The sequence below is a fragment of the Ixodes scapularis genome, unplaced genomic scaffold, assembly GCF_016920785.2.
Source record: "Ixodes scapularis isolate PalLabHiFi unplaced genomic scaffold, ASM1692078v2 PGA_scaffold3__209_contigs__length_174095766, whole genome shotgun sequence".
Classification (NCBI taxonomy): Eukaryota; Metazoa; Arthropoda; class Arachnida; order Ixodida; family Ixodidae; genus Ixodes; species Ixodes scapularis.
In genome coordinates, this window is record NW_024609868.1 from 64,352,148 (window position 1) to 64,374,719 (window position 22,572).

The 22,572-nt window shown below is 45.6% G+C and overlaps 1 long non-coding RNA gene across 1 annotated transcript; it reads right to left on the reverse strand.

The window, feature by feature from the left end:
• Nucleotides 1-7,934: 7,934 nt before the first annotated feature.
• On the reverse strand, nucleotides 7,935-11,012 carry LOC120847787. Its single transcript, XR_005717460.1, has 3 exons — nucleotides 10,928-11,012; nucleotides 8,988-9,081; nucleotides 7,935-7,984 (listed from the first exon to the last, which is right to left on the reverse strand). It is a non-coding gene; the product is annotated as an uncharacterized LOC120847787 (long non-coding RNA).
• Between the last annotated feature and the right edge of the window lie 11,560 nt (nucleotides 11,013-22,572).

Below are 22,572 nucleotides of genomic sequence, written 5' to 3' on the forward strand. Positions count from 1 at the left end.
GGTGGGGAGACAAGTTTCGCAACGTTAGATGCTGTCACGGCATTTTGACCTATCGCGCCTCGAATATTTATATTACGAGGACGTCGAAGCCAGCAGCAATATACGTCTACATTGGTCAGGTTGACCGGCTACAAAATAATACTAGTTTTTTCCGTTCAGGATTCGAAGCAAAGTTAAATGCAGAGAGGTTCTGCGTGGATCTTCAATGAAGACTCTCTTCAGATTGTCTCCGTGCTGCCGGCTATAGAACCATTTGGCTAAGTTTAAGTAGTATGTCTCCGTCTGTCAAATATACTTTTATTCAGCAGCTCACCTAATAGCTAGTCAACTAAGCTCCTATTTCAACCCGAAGGATATACTAATATCCTTCGGGTTGAAATATGAATGTTGCGTGGAGGGACGACAGTGCGATTCCGGAAAGTCTTTTTCGAAGGCCGCTGACCACAATTTTTTGTCTGGAGACTTTCCCTCTTTCTTCCTTTGACGTGGATCAAGCTTTGCCGACAGCCTCAGTTGTGACCTCTCTTTTCAAATGTACGTTTGCAGTGAGTGAGCTCCTCAGCCTCGGACTTGTCACTTGTGCACCCAGTAGTTCTTTCACTTGGCAATTATATGCCATCAGTTGGGTTTTGATTTCTATTATTTATGTATACATTATGAAGACGTCCTGGAGCTCCGAACGAGTGTTTTGTGCAGATTACTTTTGCAAACACAAAAAGACTATACCAAAGCAGCGGAATTTTCGAAGTGTTGGCGAGTTGGACCTAAACTCTTTGAAGCAAATTCTTCCGCCTGACTGTTCCACCAAAGTGAGTGCGACGGACTACCTGTGCTACCATTGCTTCATGCACATCACTAAGGAGATCTCGATGCGAAGCTCAGAGCAGTGCCCTGACATATTTGTGCCAGCTGAAGAAGCAATTGAAGATCTAAATCGCAGCATACTACCTACAGATGTGTCGCCGCTGAGACAACCAAGCGTCGTAAGAAGTCGGGACAGGCCTGCCTATGTCAAGAGAAAGCAGACAGAACTGGAGCAGGTTGCTGTCAAGAATATACGCTCAAGGCTACGTATTGCGTACGACAGGGACGCACCATCGGGGTCGTCCGAACCAACATGCTCCACATGCACTGAGTGGGTGGACAACTTTCGGCAGGCCTTTGAAACCGCCACCTCTCTCCGGGAACGTTGTCAACTGCTTACACTCCTGCCGTCAACACTGACGAAGAATGAGGTTCAAAAGATGATTCCACAGGCCTCAATGTACCTCATCAGTAAATCCCGAAAACTCAAGGAAAAGCATGGCGTGTGGTATGAGCCGGATCCTTACACGAGGTGCAAGGTGAGCCCTGAGAACCTGTCTGCTGCCCTAGAGTACTTCACGAAAGACGAGCTACAATGTTCGCGCCAAAGTCCCAACCAGAAGGACGTCATCTCTGTCATGCTCAACGGAGAAAAAACGTTCGTGCCAAAGCGCTTCATGACACGATCAATACGAGAGGCCTTCCGTATATACAAAGACAAGCATCCCGATTCCGGCGTTGGGCTAACGAAATTTTATTCGTTGCGCCCTAGATGGGTCCAATGTATTCCACACCAGGAAGTGTGCGTTTGTGTGCGCTGCGCCAATTATTATCTTTGTATTGCCGCTCTAGAGAACGTTACAGGCTCAACATTCAACACTGGTGAAATGAACTCGGCATTTCTGTGCGACCCAGCAACAGAACTGTGCCTTCAAGGAGACGGTGATCACTGCCCAAAAGGCCAGTTTCTTACACTCCAGGAACTTGATATCCCGGAGGATGAAGAGATTGTGCTTGCAACATGGGAGTCCGGCGACCTTGTGAAAAAAACTTTGGAACCTGAGACTTTCCTAAAAGTCATCCAAGTGACGGTTGGAAGTTGGGTACTTCACAACCATATCCGGCAAACGCAAGGTAAAGCGATCTACGATGAAAAACAGTGCATGCAACGCGGGAGCATTGTCTTTCATTTTGACTTTGCTGAAAACTGGACCATCGTGCTTCCTGACGAAGTGCAAGCATATCACTGGAAAAAAAAACAAGTTTCGATATTTACATGTGTAGTGACGACAAGAAAATCTACAAACAGCTTTGCCATTATCAGTGAGGACCTGTGTCACGACGCCGCTCACGCTTGCTTGGCTCTAGAAAAAGTGAAGGAGTGGGTTGAAGACAACGTTGCGGTATACTCGTACGTGACGTACGTAAGTGACGGCGCCGCCAGTCATTTCAAGAATCGCTACCAGCTTCACCAATTTGCAAAGGACGATTGCCCACAAGCCCAGTGGTTATTTTCTGCATCAGGACATGGGAAAAATGCATGTGACGGAGTTGGCGGACTCGTGACGCACCAGGCCACGCTGAACAACCTGAGAGAACGTTCAGTAGGCGCAATTCAGACGGCCAGGACAATGGTGAGCGTTCTATCAAAGAAACTGAAAGGCGTGCATCTTGTATATCTGGACGAAAATGAGGTTGTTCGGTATCGTGAACAAAAAAAAGAAGAGTGGCTGACGGTGCGCGCCTTCCCTGGCATTCAGTCTTGGCACGCGTGGCGGCTCAGCAAGTCATCAACAGAAGGGACCTGTGACGTATATGTAGCACGGACAGTCGGATCTGCTTGGAAGCAACTTTATTAAATGGGTACAGCGAGGAAAACCTTAGCGTAAAGTGCCGAATTTGATTTCCCAAGGACTGCTCATTTTGAATGCAGGGACATCTTATTTATCAAATTTTTCTTCACGGGGTATTTAACCTACTGTTTTTGTTGGTGGTTACTAATAATTTTTATCTGATCACTATAAAAAAAATCCCAAAATGTTATCCTCGAGCAGGATAAAATATATCGGCTTGCCACGATTCATTCATACACCGAGATCATCGAAGCTGCTCCAGTTAGGCACTATGGCATCCGTCACCTGAAATTGTTTGTAATCGTAAATACACAGCCAACCTAAATATCTTACTATTATATCTTTGTTTTTGTGTGTGGAAGTAAAGTTATTTATTTTACTCTAGATGTAAAATATACCGGAAGGTACAACTTCACACTGCATCATCTTTTCTCAAATCATTAGTCTCTAATATGATACCACTTTGTACGCTTATGTAAAATGCTGTATATAGTTTCTCCTCCCTTTTACTGTGTGACCGATCGCTCTTTTTATCAATGAACTCATCTGAATAAATGTATATAAAAGATTTGTGCAAGTTTCATGAAACTGGAACTCAGAGTCACTTCTTGTATAGGACACTGCTAAGTGTAGGCTTTGAAAAAGGACCCTACTTTGGGGAGTTGTTTCTTCTTTCACAGTGCAATGATGCAACATGTTTTTAATAGAAATGAATGCCGAAATAGAGTATAACAGGGTACCCAAATTTAAAAAAAATCGAAGGTGTTTTTTTTTTTTTTTTCGCATTCGAATTTTTCTTTGTTTCATTTTTTTCCTATGTTTGCCTAAATATATTGTAACTATTGTGTCACTCAGATACCTTATTTATTTTTTCAATAATAGCCATATATTAGTAAAATAATGTCTGCAAGTTATGTAATAATGATTAAATTATTTCATGAGATACAGATTTCCAAAGTTTTCCATTTGTCGTTCGAGCAGGCATGTTTGGCAATTTTTAGAAAACTAAATAAATTTTTAATAAATATTATTACTTTATATTACAAGCAAGTTGTACCCATAGTTTGTTTGTAAAAAGTTTTAAAATTCTCCTAATTTTATTGTTTTAATTATTCACTTTCAAACTTGCCCCCTCCATCAGTGCGCGTTATTGCAACTGTCCACCTCTCCCTGCCTTACGATTTTTCTTGTCTCCAAATTTTTTTTCTGGTCAAAACTAAGTGTGGATTCGTTTATACCAGACACTAGACAATGTCATATAAAAACATCAGTTGATTTAAAAATGTCGACCAGCCACCCTTTGGTCGATCTTATCTGAAATCACCCTCTAGTAGAAAGAGGAGAAGGAGGCGAAAACAGCGGAACATACGCCGGGGCGCGTGCAACGTCGGCGGAGCGACCGTAAAGGTGGCTTTCTTGCACGGCGCTGGATGCTTTTCTCCTCCCGTGATCGATCTTGGCGAATAGCGGCGTGGCGGCGCGGGGAAGGCAAATGCGCAACTCTGCCCCCCTTCGGGGGAGCATATCGAGGAACTCTAGCACCTTAAGGTGGCCTCTGGTTGGTTTCGGTCTCGACGGGCTCGCGGCTGTGTTGATGCGTTATGTCGTTTTCGCTTAGTTATGCGATATAAATATATCCCATCTGGTGAAAGAAGAAACGATACAGTGGTAATGGGACAGCTTGAAAAGTGTGACGTAATTACGAGCCTAAATTGTGGACGTATTCCGAACACCTTCATCTGATCACGTTCTTTGTTCGGTCAGGTTCGGCGGCGAAACGACTGAAATAATGCCGGGGGAGGATTACGGATGTGATCTGCCGTACAGGAGGTACTCGCTAAAACCAGTTTACATAAAAATAAACGAATGAGAAGGCTAATGCATGGAGGCACAGTGAAAAACCAGGTAGACGACTTGACTAACAATGTGCTGGATCGCATAGAACCGATGAACTCGCAAGCTCATCTGTTCATCAGCATTCTATGAAGTGGTTCCAGGCACAACCTCATGGAATGCAAAAAGGAAGCGATAATGTCTCCATCGGTTTCTTTAAAGAAATTAAGTACTGGACAGATGTTTCGATGGTCCACCCTATAGGCCGAGTAGCAATTCTTTTTCAACTATCAACGCCCTGCTGAACTATTCATTAGCAGCATTTCACAAGGTTGGTCTTAGGAAACTATTTTTCTACGGACATTTCCTTACAACGTCTTGAGAATATGAGATTAGGGAAAAACACGTCATTTGCTGTCTGACGTCTGTATTCTGTATAATTTGCGAAATAAAATTAAAGGCGCAACCAATTTGACCTCTCGCAAGCAAATGCCAGGCACCGCTTTGCGGATTTTGCTTGACAGATACTTTTTTGTTTGAACCGATACGGTTTTTACTTTGAGCAGTTTCGAAAGTGAATCCGGGGCATCGACAACGCTTCACTCGAGTGATTTCCACCCAGACGGCTTTTTTTCGGTGTCACATATTGCCTGCCTCAGGCGCTTTTGTCAGGCACTCGCAAGATGCCTTTGACACGTTTTTCACCCAGAGGGGCCACCGTTTATGTCTAAATGACTTAATTTAATTGGACATCTTAGGAAAATTGAATGAGTGCAGACATGAGACCGATCACAATATATAGTTCCCTAAATTCATAAATAAACAGATATCAAAAGAAAGTTTATACCGCGAAAATTATTCCCCCATATAATGACACAGCTGTTCTGGATTCGTTATGATGGCAGAGCACGATGCTTTAAAAGAACACAGTGACTGCTTCCGTTGAATTTGCCTTCTTTAAGATCATAACTGCGTTATCACAAATGTACCTTGCGCTTCTTATTGTGCCAAAATCAATAATGGCATGCAGTTAGGTAGTAAAAATAAGTACCATGCACCTCACAAAGTAAGGCGAAAAATCGCAAAAACGCGACAAAAAAAACACGAATACAACGCCGTCGCCAAGGCGCGGAGTGGAGAGGAAGCGACAAGTTAAAGCCACCTTATGGCGGCCGCGTTACGTGATTCCAAGATGGCAGCGCCCATGCAACGGAGGGTGAAAATCTACACACAAATTCGGTTTCCCCGTAAGATTTAGTGGGAACATTGACGTCACCTTACCTCACATGGTAAGGTGACGTCACATGACTTCGTGTCACGTAACCTACACACAAATCTAGTCCCCCCCGCTGATATAGCGGTAAAATCTACGTCGCGTGGTCTCAACACTAAATTAGGTTCCTTGGTAAATTTAGCGAGAAAATCACGTCATATGACTTCGTGCCACGTGACCTATAAACGAATTCAATTTCCCCACTAGAGGTAGCGATAAAATTGACTTCGCATGGCCTTCACCAATTTAGGTTCCTTGGTAAATTTAGCGGTAAAAATGACGTCACATGACCGTGCCACGTTACCTTTACGCAAATTTGGTTTCCCCTCTAGATTTAGCGGGAAAATTGACGTCACGTGACCCTGCCACCAGTTCAGTTTTCACGCTAAATTTAGCAGAGAAAACGATGTCATGATTTTATGTTACGTGATCTATACACAAAATCAATTTCCCCACTAAATTTAGCACAAAAATGTACGCGAAAATTGACGCCGAAATTCCTCCCGAACTGCGCTCTAATTTCGCATTACAGTTGAAGTTTAAACGTCTATGTTTTCAATTTTTTATCTGGGACATGGAGCGAAAAGCCGGTCCCAATAACATAGCTACTAGACCCTGTCCAAAGTCAGTGTCTAAGCAGCGTCGTTTTTCCTCACCCTTACTATTCGCTGTGGAACTAAGCCATCGGCTCAGTTCAGCTCAGTGCTATAAAGGTTTATATATATCGTGAGCCTGCGGGTAATTGACACAGCCACTGGATTGAGTTCTGAGTAGCAACCGTAACCAATATGAGACCTCATTGATCAGGGATTAGTTTATTGCTTTTGCATGTTCACATCGCTACCTTTACACCGAGCTCTTTCATATCAAAGTGCACATGAGCTCACTTCATCACATGCAGTGAACGGCTGGTATTTCGTGATGTAAAATGATAAAATATAACAACGACGGACACTTTGGTGGTTTCTGTGACGCACCCTAACCCATAGCGACTAACCCAAAGCGACTTCAATTTCTTACTGCTTGGGTGTTTCGACAAACAAGACCAACGATAAAGCGCTTAGCCTCGGAGAATCGAGGTATTTCAAATGACCACTCCTTCGACAACGGTTGCTTTTGACATGGTCATAAGAGAGCGGGTCAACTTTTGTGAGTTAGCAATTGCAGACATTCTGCGGAAAAATGGCATCCTACGGGTGCTTGTTCCTCCCGTACCCCCCCCCCCCCCCCCCCCCCCCCTCTCTTCCGCTTTCAGTGGGGCAGCCAAGTATGCGGCACAGATGATAAAGCAGAAGTTGAAGGTAACTTTCCATAATTCGGTGACTTTCCTTCGCAGATAGCCATGGAATGCTTTCGTCGTACAAAACGATGCCACATTAGGCGATGGGCTGTAGTCCTGCTGAACTTCATCGGTCTGGAAGCTAAAGTCTGTGCTGGGTTTGCTGTGGCCAGATTTTTTAACACCGGCGATTCTAAAGCAGCTTCATCACAACATGCGGAGCAACGTGTCCCAGCATTCTATTCGTATTGATAGGCAACACCTACAGTATTATAAATTTGAAGAAAGTCGCGTTCGAAAATGCATGCACTGTAGTTGGTTGTGACGGGATGTCGTGAATGAAGGTTGGCAAATCCAAACCTAAACCCGGACCCTTGGGTTCCCAAGGTGCTTTGCACGGCACTATGCCGCTAGGATCGCTTGGTTTTTAGAAGCGGTCTATTGGCAGAGCCCTCGAAATTCCCAGGCTGCCTTGCGCATCAGGCAAGAGTACGTGCACTCTTTTACGAAGCACTCTGTTAGAGGTTAGAGCCCCTGTGAAGGTTTTCCCTGTATGATTTTATTGAATGCAGTCAGATAAAACAGTTAAAACTAACTCCAATAGAGCTACTGCACTATAGCCTGTCGCAGGTTAGGAAGGCCGAACAAGCTCCACCCGCAATGCCCTCCACTTCATTTTAACAAAGCGAACGCTGCAGACAGGAGGCGAGAATGGACTCCTCTCCAGCGTGTGCGCTGCTGAAGTGGAAAGAGTGGAGAGCTTCGGGGGAGGAGCAGGTGCTGCTTTTTTTAACCTGCAACAGACTATAATGGAGTCGCTCGGTTGGAGTAACTATAAAATATTTTAAACTAAAATTCATCAACAGATTGTGTGTTGTCACACAAGCTGATCGTCTGGACTCTGGAAGGTGCTGTCCTGTCAATCACTGGCGTCGCATTTTCCTGAAAAGTCGAAGAAGTATTCGCTTTTACTTATTTGTGTGACAATAAGCGTTGCAATGGCTTTCTCCACTTGCTGAGGTGTAAACAGTGCCTATTAATGTAACTATGCACGCCAAAAAAACAAAACAAAAAAAAAAAAAAAACACCACCTGAACAACTTCCTCGAGGAGAGGGCCGTGTTCGCGGCATCGGGCATGCTTAAAAGCCTAGAAACAAGGTGTTCTGTGGTTGGTGCGGTTCTCTATTTACATGCCTATTGAAGTGAATATCGTGCATTGAATTATTCAGCGGGCTTCAACGTTGGTTCATCATAACGGTAAAAGGATTCATTTCTTTTCAATAAAAAATAATTAAAAAGGTTGTGTTTTATAATCGTTTTATAATTTTGAAACGTGTTTTGCGGTGGTGAGTCACGTTAAAGCAATCGGTAGTTAATATGCTAACGCAAATTTTTCAATTTTTGCAGTACAGACAATAAAAAAAACGAAGCTGGTATACAAAGAATTTAAAAGGGAACCCTTTGAAGTGCGAGCTGACGTGTCGCTAAGAAACCTAGCTTTTCCAGGGCCCTAAAGAAGCTAAGTGTTAGCAAACACTGACCGCAATAGGTTTTATCATAAAATAGTAGCGATCCGAATAGCGCAAAAAGAGATCACTGTATTTCACAAATCTTAGCATCTTAACACTACAGTTTCCTAGCCCGAGACCCTTTCGACAGCCCAAAACTGGTCTGCGAGAGACCTCAACAACGAAACAGATCAAAGACGAAAACGTTCCAGGTATGGAACCTAAATAATTTCAACGCGATTTTGTTTCTCAAATTAACTCGAAATGTAGGAAAACATGCATAGATGCTTGCGCGGGTCGGTACAATATTTAACATTTGGAACGCATTATTTGTTTTTTTAACTCCAGCTGGTTTTTGGCAATTATATATTGCGGCAATCATATATTGCGCAATCCCCCATTTCCACCAGAACAAAGATTAAATGAACGGGCTCACCTGTTAACATTGGGCTCTTTGTAAGAGGGTACCGAGAGTTTGCGAGGTCGCTCACTTCTTCTCGTAGGTGGTGGTGGGGGCTCGTCGGCCGTTGCTGCAAGACAGGATGGCAGCGTCTCGCACACAACGGTTTCTAAGGGCTCATTTAGGCGCTCTCATTTGAGTGTGATCTGCTGCGCTGTAAGCACTTGTGACCGCTTATGACGAGAGTGACGAGAGGAGACACTGGTGCCATCTATTGGGTAACACTGGAACACTTTTATTTTGCGTACATTTGACCATTTTAAATGCGATTGCTACCCGATTTAATGCGCCAGCGTGTTTAGGAAGCGCATCCTCTCGCTGTAAGCGGTACCAAGCGGTTATGCCGACAAATGTGTGAACCAGCGTGAGCCCGATGAGAGTGGTTGTTTCGTCGAAAAACCTTTTCACCGAAAAACCCATTGACTGTTGGTTTTACCACACACGTTTCGTGGACAAACGTGACGTGCTAATTAGCTGTGGCAATAAGACGGTTCCACGAAACGCCTTTTTTCTTTCCGGTGTCCGCCACTTTCGCCATTAGTTTACACGGAGACGCTTAGTTATTGGCGTCGTTCTTGGTGTTGGTGAGACGCTGAAGCGTGTCGAGCGGCTCTGTATTTCAGTTTACGCAGATTTGTTTGCTTTCCGAGCCGCCCGGGCGACATCTACCGCGGCCTTTATGGCCGCCGACGGGTCGACTTCTCATTCCCCATCTTGTCTTAAGCTCGAATAACGATTGGTACGTATAAAAATCGAGTACCAGATGATGCTCCTTTTGTCATTGACTACTCCGGCAAACGCAATCGCTCATAACGCAATAAATAAAAATAAAAAATAACCTCGAGCGATTTGAAAAACACTGCCTTTTCGCGCGTAGAAAGACATACGGCTAAAGTTTATCAATATGGTACCCGACGAGATTTCGAGCCGGAAAAAGTTGTTCGTGTCACTAGCAGACGCAGTTGACACTTGACGCTTGCGTCCGCTCTATTTGTGACATAGTACAACATAAACACCCTGCGGTACGGACCGGGTTTCTTGACCGGAGGATGAAATCATCTGTAGTGCAATGCATCTTCTATTAGTGTCCTGAAGTTAATGCAATATCAAACACGAAGAAGCTTCAGGAATGTCATGTGCCAGATTGGCAACCTCCCCCCAAGGGGCTCCAGAAACGCAAAATAGTATACTAATCCTTTAGAGAAAATCCTGACCCCCGATTAGAAACCGTACCACACTCTAAGAAATCTGCAGCGTGTATTCTTTTCCGCAAAGCACTTGGGAAAGTCAATCGCTGCTATCTGCGGAAGTAGCTATGCGAATGACAGCTTGCGATGTGTGCATGGCGAAACGTCATGCTGCACTGTCGCAGCGCAGGCTGCTGTTTTTCTTTTTTACAGCGAAGCTGTTTATGGCTAGGCTTCCGTGGATTTTTTGTGTGCGTCAACAAAAACTCAAGTCCCGAATTCGATGCAAAATCGCTTCATTCTATGCAAAAGCTTTCAAGTCTCATCACCTCAATATGCGTTTCCAGAACATTAGTTATCAATACGCACCATTTTCAAGATCAGTAGACTCTCAGGTAGATAACAAAGGTTTCTCAAAGATTTACCGCTGCGCGACCCGCGTCGCTCTTGTCTACGCCCGCACCGCCCTCTCTTTGTCGTCGTTCCAAGCGCTTGGGTGTCTAGTTTTCTTTCCTTCCGCTCTCCCGGGGTGGCGGTCCCGTCGCGCCTGTCTACTTTCCTCCGGCCCCTCGGGGCGGGTCTGTCACCTGTGTCGTCTGCTAAACAGCTTCGCTGGTCATCCACCTTCCCTAAATAATATAACTCGTGATTTTTTTTTAATTTTTAAACAGGTTCGTTTTTAAGTGCTTTGCTGGAAATCAGTCACTCCAGGTTTCCAAGAGTGATTACCTGAGGAAACTAAGAGCAGTGTGCACCACACCTTCATCAGGCTTTTCTGCCGATTTCTCCTGGTCGGAGGTGGCTGCACGACTCTTCAACCAGAAGGGCATTTTACTGCGCTCGCTCGTCCGGGAAGTTGAGACTCGTCCACTCCGCGAAGCTTCGGGGGCAGGCTCAGCTTTGTCAGTGAAGGGCTGTCCCGGTAAAACCGTTGTTTGTTTCGACGCCCCTGGGGTTTCATCGGCACGTGCGTTCTTCGACGTGAAGAATTTATACCGGGGGTTCTTGGTTGGAGTCTAAAAGGAAGTGTTCAAGAATAAATTGGAGCAAGAACCTCAACGGTAGTCAGCACTTTCAGTCTCAGATTGGAATGCATTGTACATCTACGTTTTGACGCGCATACCAGATGAAACTTGCATTTCGAGGAGGGAAACCAAAAGTTAATACAATGAAAGCGATGGGAGAATTAGAACGTCAGTTATGATAACACTCGACATCATGTTCAAGATGTAAGCAGGCAGCAATATAAAATATAAATAACAACACCCTTTTTCGTCAAAATACTGCATGGGAATTGGAATACCTTCTTGACATTACATGTGGCAAATCATCTTGATTGAATCTCTTCAAAGTAGCATAACCCAAGATCTATGAAGTTTTTTTTTTTTTTTTTACATATTTACAATAACATGAGACTCGGTATTAGGAATGGATCACATATAGGTTGTGCTCACGTCATCGGCGCGTATGTGAGCTAGTCTTTTCAGAAGACATGCTTATTCACGACAGGCGCGGCTGTAAACAAAAGCACGTTCAGCACGTCCTGCGGTGTCTCAGTTTCCCACTTGTTTCTTTTCCACCTTGCCATTTATTTTAAATGGCAAGGATTTTTTTAATAGTGTTGCTCTAAACACGAACTGACAGTGCACCACACAAAATGCTTCATAGCTGCTTGTTGGCACTAACGAAAAATAAAGCATTAAATACTCTTACTGTTATTATTATTACTATTATTATTGTTGTAGCATTTTATTCTGACAGTTTTTGCAGTATATAAAACAGCACCATAACATCATATATGTCCCATTCATTTTCTCACAGCACTGAGATAAGAAAATCGTAATCGAATCTCTATTCGAAGCTTGGGAAAATGAGTGGTGTTGAACTAATAATTTAACAATTCACAGGCTGACAAACTTAATGATACTATATATACATACGCACATATACACACACACGCATACATACATACATATATGCATTAGGAAGAAAGGCGGAAGTGTTAATTGTGATGAACAGAAGCATGACTCAGCTAGGTTTAAGCACTGGCAGAACTAAAAAAAAACACTTCATATTAACAGTACAGAAGCTTTTGGGTGCCCTGTCAACCCTTGTAGTCACAATAAGGAAGATATATAGGTTCCCAAAAACCCAGTTTGAAAACCCGTGCTGTGGACCTTAGGTGTCTACACGGAAACGTCATACCACGAGTGTATGCTTGGGGACTTTCGGCGATGCTTGTCCGGATGGAGAACCCTTGGCTACGGCCACCACTCCAGGACTCGTCACTTCCTCTGGACTGCTCAGGTCCTCATAGCAGACAAAGGCAATGTCAGCCAGGGGGGTAGTGTTGGAGCTTGCAGGCGATTTCCAGACAGCCGGTTCTGAAAGATGAGTTGGAGTCATGTCAGCAAATCCTCGTGAAGCTCGTTGACCAGTGTGCACAACTACCTTTGTGTCGTAGATTTTGACACCGTCATAAAGTTTAGAAAATAGCTCGTACATGTGGTATCATATAAAAAAGAATTAACGCGAACCCGACAGTGAGTCTACCCAATCAACTTATAAATGATAAAAAAAAAAAAACTCGGTTGGCAACCCTAGACAACATTAAGAATAACCGTCGAAACAGCGCGCAAAAAACGTGCAAGGCGGCAGAAATTGATTGGACAAGTGCTGAGTTGCAACTGAGCTTTTCTTGAAGACAAAGAAAAAGCCAAAAAAAATATCACGAACCAAATAAAATAGAAAAATAGAAAACATCAAGACTCCTAGTACAAATTCTGCTGTATGTTTATAGAGCCTTGCTGCTAATGCGCCTTAACGGGTGAGTGTCTCTCGGCTGTAAATGAGCAATTAGCCAGTGCAGTACAACCGCTAATTTGGAGTCTAACTTGCACCACTCAGCAGTGATTACCCGAACGCGTACCGGTGCGAAACTCATCCAGATTGAAAAGGGCAGGGGGTGGGGATAGAACCCAGGAGGTTCTACAGCGCAAGTTTTCGTTCCACGCCCCGAGCTGAGACGCCTCAGCCCACTCGGCCACCAATCACCCTGATTCCACGCACACCTCATGATTCCCTACTTATCAATGAACTGCCTCATGCATATCAGTACAGGTATGATTGAAAAAGTTATTTCTGCCCGCTAATTTCATAACATTCTATACTGCGTTCCACCGTAAGTCACTGCAGAGTCGAAGGACAGAAGACACAAACGGAACCGCAGGCTAAAACTCACAAGGTCAAGGTGCATGCCCTGCGCTTGATTGATTTAGCCGGTGCACATGAAAAGTGCACTCTTGCTGCTTGCTTGAACTCAACGGCTTGTATAGTACCACGAAGCCCTTGCTTAAGTTCAAGTTAACAGTGGTGGAACTGCTGAGCCATTGTGCCATGAACGAAACACTGCTACATCTGGCGTAAAATTACAATTTTCGCTTAGGCTTGCGCTACACCTGCGCCAAGAAAAAAAAATATTGGTCAACCCTAATATTCAGAGAAATAGATGGAAAGAAAAATGGTATAAATGTGAATTTCACAGCATCTCTACTCACCGTATAGTTTATTTCGTTTTGGGTGCAGAGCACAGTCGAAGACACGAACACATAGAACCACAAACACACATACTAATAGCGCAAGTCACGGGACATTCGCTGCACTTGATTGGTTTAGCGGATGGAAAAACACGTACAAAGAGATGAAGGCCAGATGTCACGCTTTGATGCTGGGCATCAACCGCGCTGGCCGGTTGATGCGCTGGCTGGTTTATCGCAGACATTGTCTAAAGACGATGTCTAAAGAAAGCTTTGCAAAATAGTAGGATTGCCGATGGCGGCTATTATGATAAAACAGAACCAGGGGTTTGAACTCCTGATCAGATCACTCGATTATCATGTCTGCCACATGGCTTTGTTCCGGGACTGCGGCGTACCGTGGCACTTGCGCCGCTCCCGCCAACCTTCGCCGCCTCTCACCAGCGCGCGCGCGGCGCGCTTCACCGCTTGGCACCGGAGTGCTAGGAGCAGCGGCTTACCTGGGAGAGCGCCTGGCTTACCGCGATATAGTCACGGTAATTCCCGTGCAGTTGTCGATCGAAAGAGTAGCGAACTTTGACGTAATTCTGGTTCCTACGCCCTTAAAGAGCCGTGTCACCTTTAAAGCGCAAGTGTAGGCTTTTATAATATTTTTGGGTGTTTTTTTTTTTTGTTTATGATATTAGAGTCTTAAGTTTGGTATGTGCATTAAACTTACGGGGCGCATTTTTACTGGCAGACGCGTTAGCGGATATGCTGGTTCTTGCTGGAATTTAGCAGAAATTATATTTACAGGTTAAACGAACTGCCGAGTGTAAAATGTGGTGGAGAAAAATAATTCATCCCAATGAATGTTGCGCTATGATTCACTTTCCAACCATTTTTTTTAATACCCATTGTAAATAAAACCTGTTCTGACCAGATCTCTATTTAAGAAGACTGTTCGTCTACGCCCGATATATTCTTATCAGAAACGGTAATAAGTAATATGCTCAAGTATCAAATACTAACCCTCGATCACTATTATAAATGAACTCGTTTACAGATGCAATCACTTTTTTATTCTCAAATGATGTGCTAACAGATGTTAGTGGCTGCTCAAAACCAATATTCTGCCTGCTACTGAACCTGCTACAAAAGGTCAAATGCCGCTTCCATCACTGAATTAAGTATGGAAATTATCTTAAAAGTTTTACCTTTATTCTTATAATGACCCAGCTGTATTATGGTTTCGTCGTCACGACGACTATAACAATCCCGGAATTCAAAGGCCTCCCCCCCCCCCCCCCCCCCCCGGCGTGTTGATCTAAAAAAACATAATCTGATGTTATTTTATTGATTACCGCCCAGTTTGGTCAATTTGCACTTTGGCTATGGTCAACACGGTTTGGTAGCCAATACCCATTACGGCTGAAACGTGCTTACGTTTATGTTTCATATCGCAAACGCGCTTATCCTGTCCCTTTTCGCCGAGTCCGGATCACAGTTTTTTGCGCCCAGTTGCGGGGGGTTGATCCATGACTCAGCATATAATTTTAGGTTATAAGAGGCCCTGTGATGTTTGCAGTTCTTCGGCAGATGGTTTTGTTACATGCTGCTTGATGGTCCTTACCTGGCAGCTGCGATGTCTGAGGGCTGAAGGCGAAGTGGACATCAGAACCGGCAGCAGAGGATGGAGACGCCGGAAGGCTCGCACTAAGAGTTTCGGATAACCTCCGATGTCTCTCTGAAACGCGCGATAGGGACGGGCACTTTTGAGTCCCACTGACGACGCAGGTTGCCGTGGCAGTGAAGGAGTCTTCTCTACAACATCCACTCTTAATCGGTGTCCAAACAGGATACTTCAGAACGCATGAGGGGTGTCCAAACAGGACACTTCAGAACGCGTGAACGGCTGTCGAAACAAAACACTTCAAGAACGCGTGAAATCACACTTCGCCATACAAAGTGCAGCTTTCCGCTTCCGTCCGGTTTTTTTTTTTTTTTTTTTGGGAAAAGGGGGGGGGGGGGTTGTTAAAGTTCGCTTGTATTGTTCACGAAGGCCTAGAGCATGCTTATCACGTGGATCCAGACAGCCACTCACACGCTCTGCTGGCTGTCAGTCAAACGCTGAAGGCCTCCGCTGTTATTCAAGTCTAATCCCTAAAACGGGAAAGGGAAGAATACGAGGGCGCGGCAGAAACAGATGAACAGGCACCGAGATCACAGAAAAGCAGAGGAGGTGAAGAGGAGAGCGATTATGTTTGCCGGGTGAACGTCCAAACAGAAGACGGACTGCCGGACCTCAACTTTTAACTTCATTTGGTGGAGAAGTGTCGCTTCACGCGTTCCGAAGTGTCCTGTTTGGACACCCCTTGGGCGATACTTCTCCGCCATATGAAGTGAAAGTGGAAGTTCGGCTGTCCATCTTCTGTGTGGACATGCGCCAGCCAAACATCACGGCTTTCGCTTTCCTCCTCGCCCCCTTTGCTTTTCTTGACGTCGGTGCTCGTCATACGCTACCTGCCAATGGCGTGCCTGTTTCGTGTTCATGTGTTCTGCCGCGACCTTGTATTTTAGGGGCAGTGACAAAGCCCACAACGACGATTGCTTTGCTTCCGTTTCCGACTACATCGCCAACGCACGCATACTTTCGTATCCTTCCCTTTCCTGTTTTCGGGACCTGAAGAGCAGCGGAGGTCTTGGACGATTGACTGACAGTCAGCAGAGCGTGTAATGTCCACCCACGTGATGAGTATGAAGTGGAAACTCCTACCACCTCTCTTCACTTCACTGGAGAGGAGGCGACCTCCTCTCCTGCGTTCGCTCTGCCAAAGGGGAGGGAGGTGGCAGGAGCTTCCACTACACTCTTAACCTTGGCGGAAGGAAGCTCCTCCCAGCCCCCCCCCCCCCCCCCCCCCCCCAAAAAAAAAAAAAAAGCGGACGGAAGCGGTGTGCCTTACTTTATATGACGGAGGGTGTCGCTTCACGCGTTCTTGACGTGTCCTGTTTGAACCGCCTTTCAGGCACCCCTGAAGTGTCCCGTTCGGACAGACCTTTACGGTATGGTACATGCCTTTTCAGGGCCTGACTACCCCTACAGTTTTTAACAGCCGTTCATAGAGTTGATAATAATCTGATTCTTAATGTTTTTTTTTCCGCTTTAGAGAAGTGCTTCTGGCCAGATGATTTTGGCCCCCATGTCCACCATAACGCTGCACTGCCAAGACAAGTCCGCCATAATTGCCCCCTCTATCACATATCCTGCATTTTGTCCCATTATTCTTGGAAAACAAATGAGATTAAAAGAAATAATAAAGCTATTTGCTTGTTCAAACTGAACGTTGATTCACACCCTTACCCCCCACCGACATTCATCTTTAACTTGTTGAAAGCAGTCAGTGTACATTTAAAATATAGTCGTTAGGCTGTGCAAAGCCTGAACACTTGATCAGGTGCGCCTGAAAGTCGACACGCTCTCAACATTTCCCCCGAACTCGTCTTAGGCGAGAAAGAATTCAGTCTTTTCAAGGCTCTGTAAACTTCAACGATACACGTGGACGATAGCGATAAGAAGGATTAGTATGAGGATGTTTTCTTCAGCCTGGGAGTTCGCTCTGAAAGGTTCGTGATGAGTAGTGCTTATTCGAGTGGGTCCATCTGTTGGTGCGATAGCACCGAGAAGACAAGGCATTACGGCCCATCGTTAGCAGTTCTCCAACCCGCCTCAAGCGGCGAACACGCCTAAGCTGGGCCTGAGAGCACGCCACGCAAAGCGGCAGACGCGTCTATATTGGCGGCGTCGCGTGCTAGCGTCGCGCTCGTAAGACGTTGCAAGACAGGCTGGCGGCGACGTTGACGTGGGTTAGGCGGCGCTACTTGTATCCACTAGTCATGACATTTGGGAGAAAAGGCCTGGTCTTCCAGGTGGTATGCAGAGACCAAGTCGTCTGCCTTTTGCGCAGAAGTTGCACTGATGCCAGAATGATGCCGAGCACCGATTGGCTTTGGTTGAAAAAATAGTGGGTCGACCTCAGTGCTAGATGCCTTCAAGTTTACTCACTATGTTTTTCAATCAGCCAATAAGAGCTCGACGTTCTGACACCATCGCAACCTCTGTGCAAAAAGCAGTCGAACTTGCGCTCAGCATTTGTTTGATGTTCGTGCAGCTCATAAGGTAGGCAGAACGGGGAGGGGCAACTGTACAACGCTGTTCTCACCGAGACGTTCGTAAAGCAGAAAGCTCGATCCCTCGGTGCACGGCGACGTGCTCAGGCGCATGTCCTCCTGGCCCGGAGCCAGCGAAGCCTGCTCGTCGGACCGCCCTGGACTCGGAACGTGTAGGAATGACTGGCAGTCGTCGTTGCTCGGAGTTTCTGTAATGCGTACGACCCAACAATGTTAATGTTGATAACTCTAAAAAGGCCTGCAGAACTTAAAAATCGGCTTTTCCTTCCCAGCGTTTGACCATATCCATGTTTGTGGAGGGCGATTCAGACGAGCCAAATGTACTATGAGCCGGGAAGGAAAAGCGCAGCACATTCTACGGGAGCTTTACAACAACCTCACATGTTTCAATCTAACACAGTTCCATGTTCGAACTTAACAACAGTCGCTTCTCGATGTTGCTCTCCGCAAGACGAGCCCGTTTCTTTTCGTCAGCACTTCGTTGTTAAGGCTAAACAAACTCTCCACCGAAGCACTCGATGTCACTGCCGTGTTGTACTCGAGGAAAAGGCTGTGCAATTCCTCGAAGCTGTTCATCTGCGACAGCGGGTGGTCGACTGGCACCAGCAGGTTCCGAGACAGTTCGTCCTGTGCTTCGGACTGAAGGGTTCGTTGTCCGATTGAGAAGTTGTCTGGTGTTGAGGAGACGGCAATATCTGCCCTGGCTGTGGAGGTCGCCGAAGCTAGCTCCGTCTTGAGGTAGTTAGACGCCTGGTCACATATGGAACCATCTTCGACTTTAGATTTCTGTGCATATGAGGATTCCCGGAAGTAAAGAAAGTACCGAGTTCGAGACGTCCCTCTTTCTCTGTATTTTCCTTTGACTAAAAGTTTTTTTTTTTTTGAACCCCTGTTTTGGGCATTAAAAACAGGATCAATATTTACCAGCTCGCCTGCACCCCAATATTACAGAGTGAGGACCCCACGAAATAAATCCTAGAATAAGTAACAAAAAAGTTATCGAGATCCTGCTCTTCGTGAAGATATTGTTCGATTTTCTGAAGATTCCCCCTTAGGAATAAAAAAACAATTACCCACTGGACAAAGAAAAAAAAGGAACGCCGTTTTTGTTTTTTTGTTTTTTTTTTTAGTAAAAATGTATCCAGTTCCCGCTCCAGTTCCACTTAGGCAGAATGAAACGACGGCGTTCCTCCGCTTAAAAAGAGCGCCTTCCTGGAACGTGGTTCTTTGGAACGCCATCTCGTACAACACTGACGCGAACGAAGACACCATAAAAAACTAGTGAAAAGTGCGTTGAAAGGCGGGTTCTCTCGTGATAGTATTTATTGTTCATCGTAAACCAACTTTACTATTCATAGTCCCGTTTCACGGCTGTGTAACTTTGTTCAAATTTATTTGCGCAATCTTGTATATCGTGCTTCGAGTCTTGTATCATTGTCATCATCAGGTCTACCGTTCTCATTATTCTTCCGCCCCGTCTGAATGCGCCAAAGTTCTTACGCACTTTGGATTTAAGTCCGGCGGGTTTTCTGGGCCTAAATCAAAGTACTAATCGAACCACGATGAGTTCTGACGTGGTGTTGAATGCAAATTGCTTAAAGTTCTAGGAGTTTCCGTTTTCACAGTTCATACTTGAAACAATTTGCGTGTTTTTTTTTGTTTTTTTTGTTTTGTTTTTTTGGTGCAACAATGTTGAAGGTAGTCAAATTTCTAAGCGGTAGCCTGGAATTCGTCACTTTTCTATACTTCGTTTCAGCTGAAATTCAGACGCAGCCGATGCTATCTACGATCTGTTCGAATTAAAATGGAACACCCGGTATACCTTAAAGACCGACGACCAGTTCGCGCTTTCCACTTTTCCCTCGCTTCCTCCTCTTCCCCTTCTACCCTGTCCACCGCTGCCTGTTTCCTCCTCCCCCATGGTGAGGAGGATCTTCTGCCTTGCAGAATCTCGAGTCTGGTCGTCGGCCTTTAAGCATCAAATCAAATAAAGAAAAATATCAACTCTGTTTAGATTCAGCTTTCAGCCTTCTAGACCTTGGAATTCACATTCCTTGCGACGCTCGTGGGGGCGAGTGAACGCAAGCGAGGGAGCACGCGCAGTGCAACCAGTGCAACCCTGCCCAAGCACCGCCCTGAGCAACCGAGAGTGAAGTAGTTCGGGATTAGTTCGGGAATGTGGAATGACCTCGGTCTCTACACACCCAGGATCTCGGGCAGCAGCAGCTTGTCTTCGTTCTGTGCCGGTAGGTTCTGTTGGCCGGGAGAGAAGGACTCCTGCTCTCCGGTGTGGTCTTCCTCAATCACAGTCAGATCTGCAGTGAGGCGACTGCCAGGGGGGTGCAAGGACCTCCGTCTGCAGGACAAACACGCATCGCGCGTGCAATTTGTCTCCACAAGTTGCCTTTTTTTTTTTTTTTTTTACGGGGACGTTGTTTATTTTTAGCTTTCCGGATAGGGAGACCTAGAAAAAGACATGTTTATAGACAACTTCACGGGCCATCGGCACTCCCACAGGTGTCACAACTTCAGAAAGCAGAAAGAAATTGCTAGTAAAAAAATTATAATCCCCGCATGTATGCCTTCATAGGCACAGTAAGGCAAGAAGCTATTGACTCCGCCCATAAAGTGTCAAAACCAAATTTTGGGTTTTTACGTGCCAAACCAACGACGGGATCAATTTCGACCACATGGGAATCTTTTGACGTGCAACCGAAAGCTCGGTTGGTTACACGGCGCCTTCTCCGCAATAAGCCTCCGTCAGATTGCGGGCACCTCGGCCGGGATTCGAACCCGCCACATGGGGATCCGTAGGCTGGCGCTCTCGCCTCGGAGCCACCGAGGCGGCGCCCTTAAAGTGTCTCATCTCCTTTTTTGACTCATTTTAAAACTAAGCTGACCCTTAAAGGTGCCTTGAGCAGGTTTCTGAGATCACCTAAAAAGGTGATAACTCACATTGCTGGTTCTTAGCATCTTAGAAATGCGTATATCGTGACGATACGCGGCCGATTTTCATATTAAAAAGCAATAAAAGATCGCCAAACACCGACTTCATCTCCGGCGATGGGTAGAACATGTTCCGAAACCAGGACCACTGTCAGTAAATACCAACGGAAGGATCTTCGCGCCTCTGACCGGTGGAACCGAGGAGTGATATCTCGTTGCCCATACAGCCCGGACTACGACTCAACCATAGCCTCCTCTATACTTCCAAAGCCTGGCAGATCGCCATGAGAAGCGGCCACCGAAATTTAAAAGGTAGAGCGGCAGACAACGGATGAGAGGAGAGCCACGTGACGGGCGCCCCGCTGCGGCGAGACGCTGAAACACACTTCTCCCGAGCGATGGAATGTCCGCTCGTGCTCCTCGCGCTCCCGTTCCTTTTCTCGTCGGGTTTCAAAACCATGTTTCAGGTCCTCGCCGCTGCAAAAAGCTGTGCGCTGACGTCCAGGTTCCCCGAGAAGTGTTCTGTGCTACCAGACTCTCGCGTTCCAAATCTGCGACCGGGCACATATGGCTCCGCCGTCGAACTGCCAGGCTTTGAGTATAGACATTTTCCACAAGCGCGCCGCCATCTTCAATTGTCGTCACTTCCAGTATGAGCGAAAACATTGTTTTGCCGTAGTTACGCCAATTGAAGACATTTAGGAGATAAGCGTAACCGTCACTCATTCTCGTTTTGTATCCCCTCTATTTGTTTACTAGTTACAGGTTAAAGCGTTTTATTATTTTTTCGTCGCCCATACCGGATACGCCTATTATGTTGTGGCAGTCCCTGTCACATAGCAGAGAGGGTAAAAAGAGAAAAAAAATATCCTCCCCCTCTCACCCGCATCTCGTCTGCTCCGCCGAGTGGGATGTAGCTAGCATTCGGCTGGCGTACAAACTCAGTTTAAAATCGCGTCATTTTGGAAATTTCAAGCGCAGATGCGCATATTTTGGTATGCCAGTTATCGTGTAATACTATGCTAGATAAAAAGACTAACAGGGTCCAATTGCGCTGTTACCTGCGTGCAAATAAAAAAAAAAAAGGAAAAACTGTCAGATTGGCCGATCTCTCCGGCGAAAAGTAAATCCTGTTGCTCTATATATTTTACTATACGAAGTTCGTACTGGTGTAGGCCTTTAGTGACCATGAGTGGAAATCTGAAATAATAACTAAAAACGTGCTCTCCTACCGCAATACACGCAGTAGTTGAGGGTACTGCCGGCTGACTCAACTGCTATTTAAGTAACGGAAAAAAGATATGTTAGTTGATCATTTACCGAAATAGAACAACAGAGAGCTATAGGCTGATCTGGAGTAGCCATAACTATTCTAAGAACGCGAACCACTTTACAACGGCAGCCACGAGCGAGAGTTTGATGTTCCGTACAGCCCGCCGATACAGCCCAAAGATGGAGAATGGCAACCTCCCGGTTTGTCGTCTGCTAGCGGAGTCGGGCGCGCGCCCTCTCTCTCTCGTTTTACCCCGCCGAACCCGCTGAATTTCCCGGATGTATGGAGAGGGCGCTGCTGTCGAACAAAATGGTGCCGCCCAGAGAGCGCTAAATGGAATGAACCCAGCGGTCGCGCTCTCGCGCGCTGACGACCGGACTGCACTCCCGCGAAAGACAAAAAATATATATATAGTTTCCTATTTTTATGACTATTATTGCTGTATTATGTTC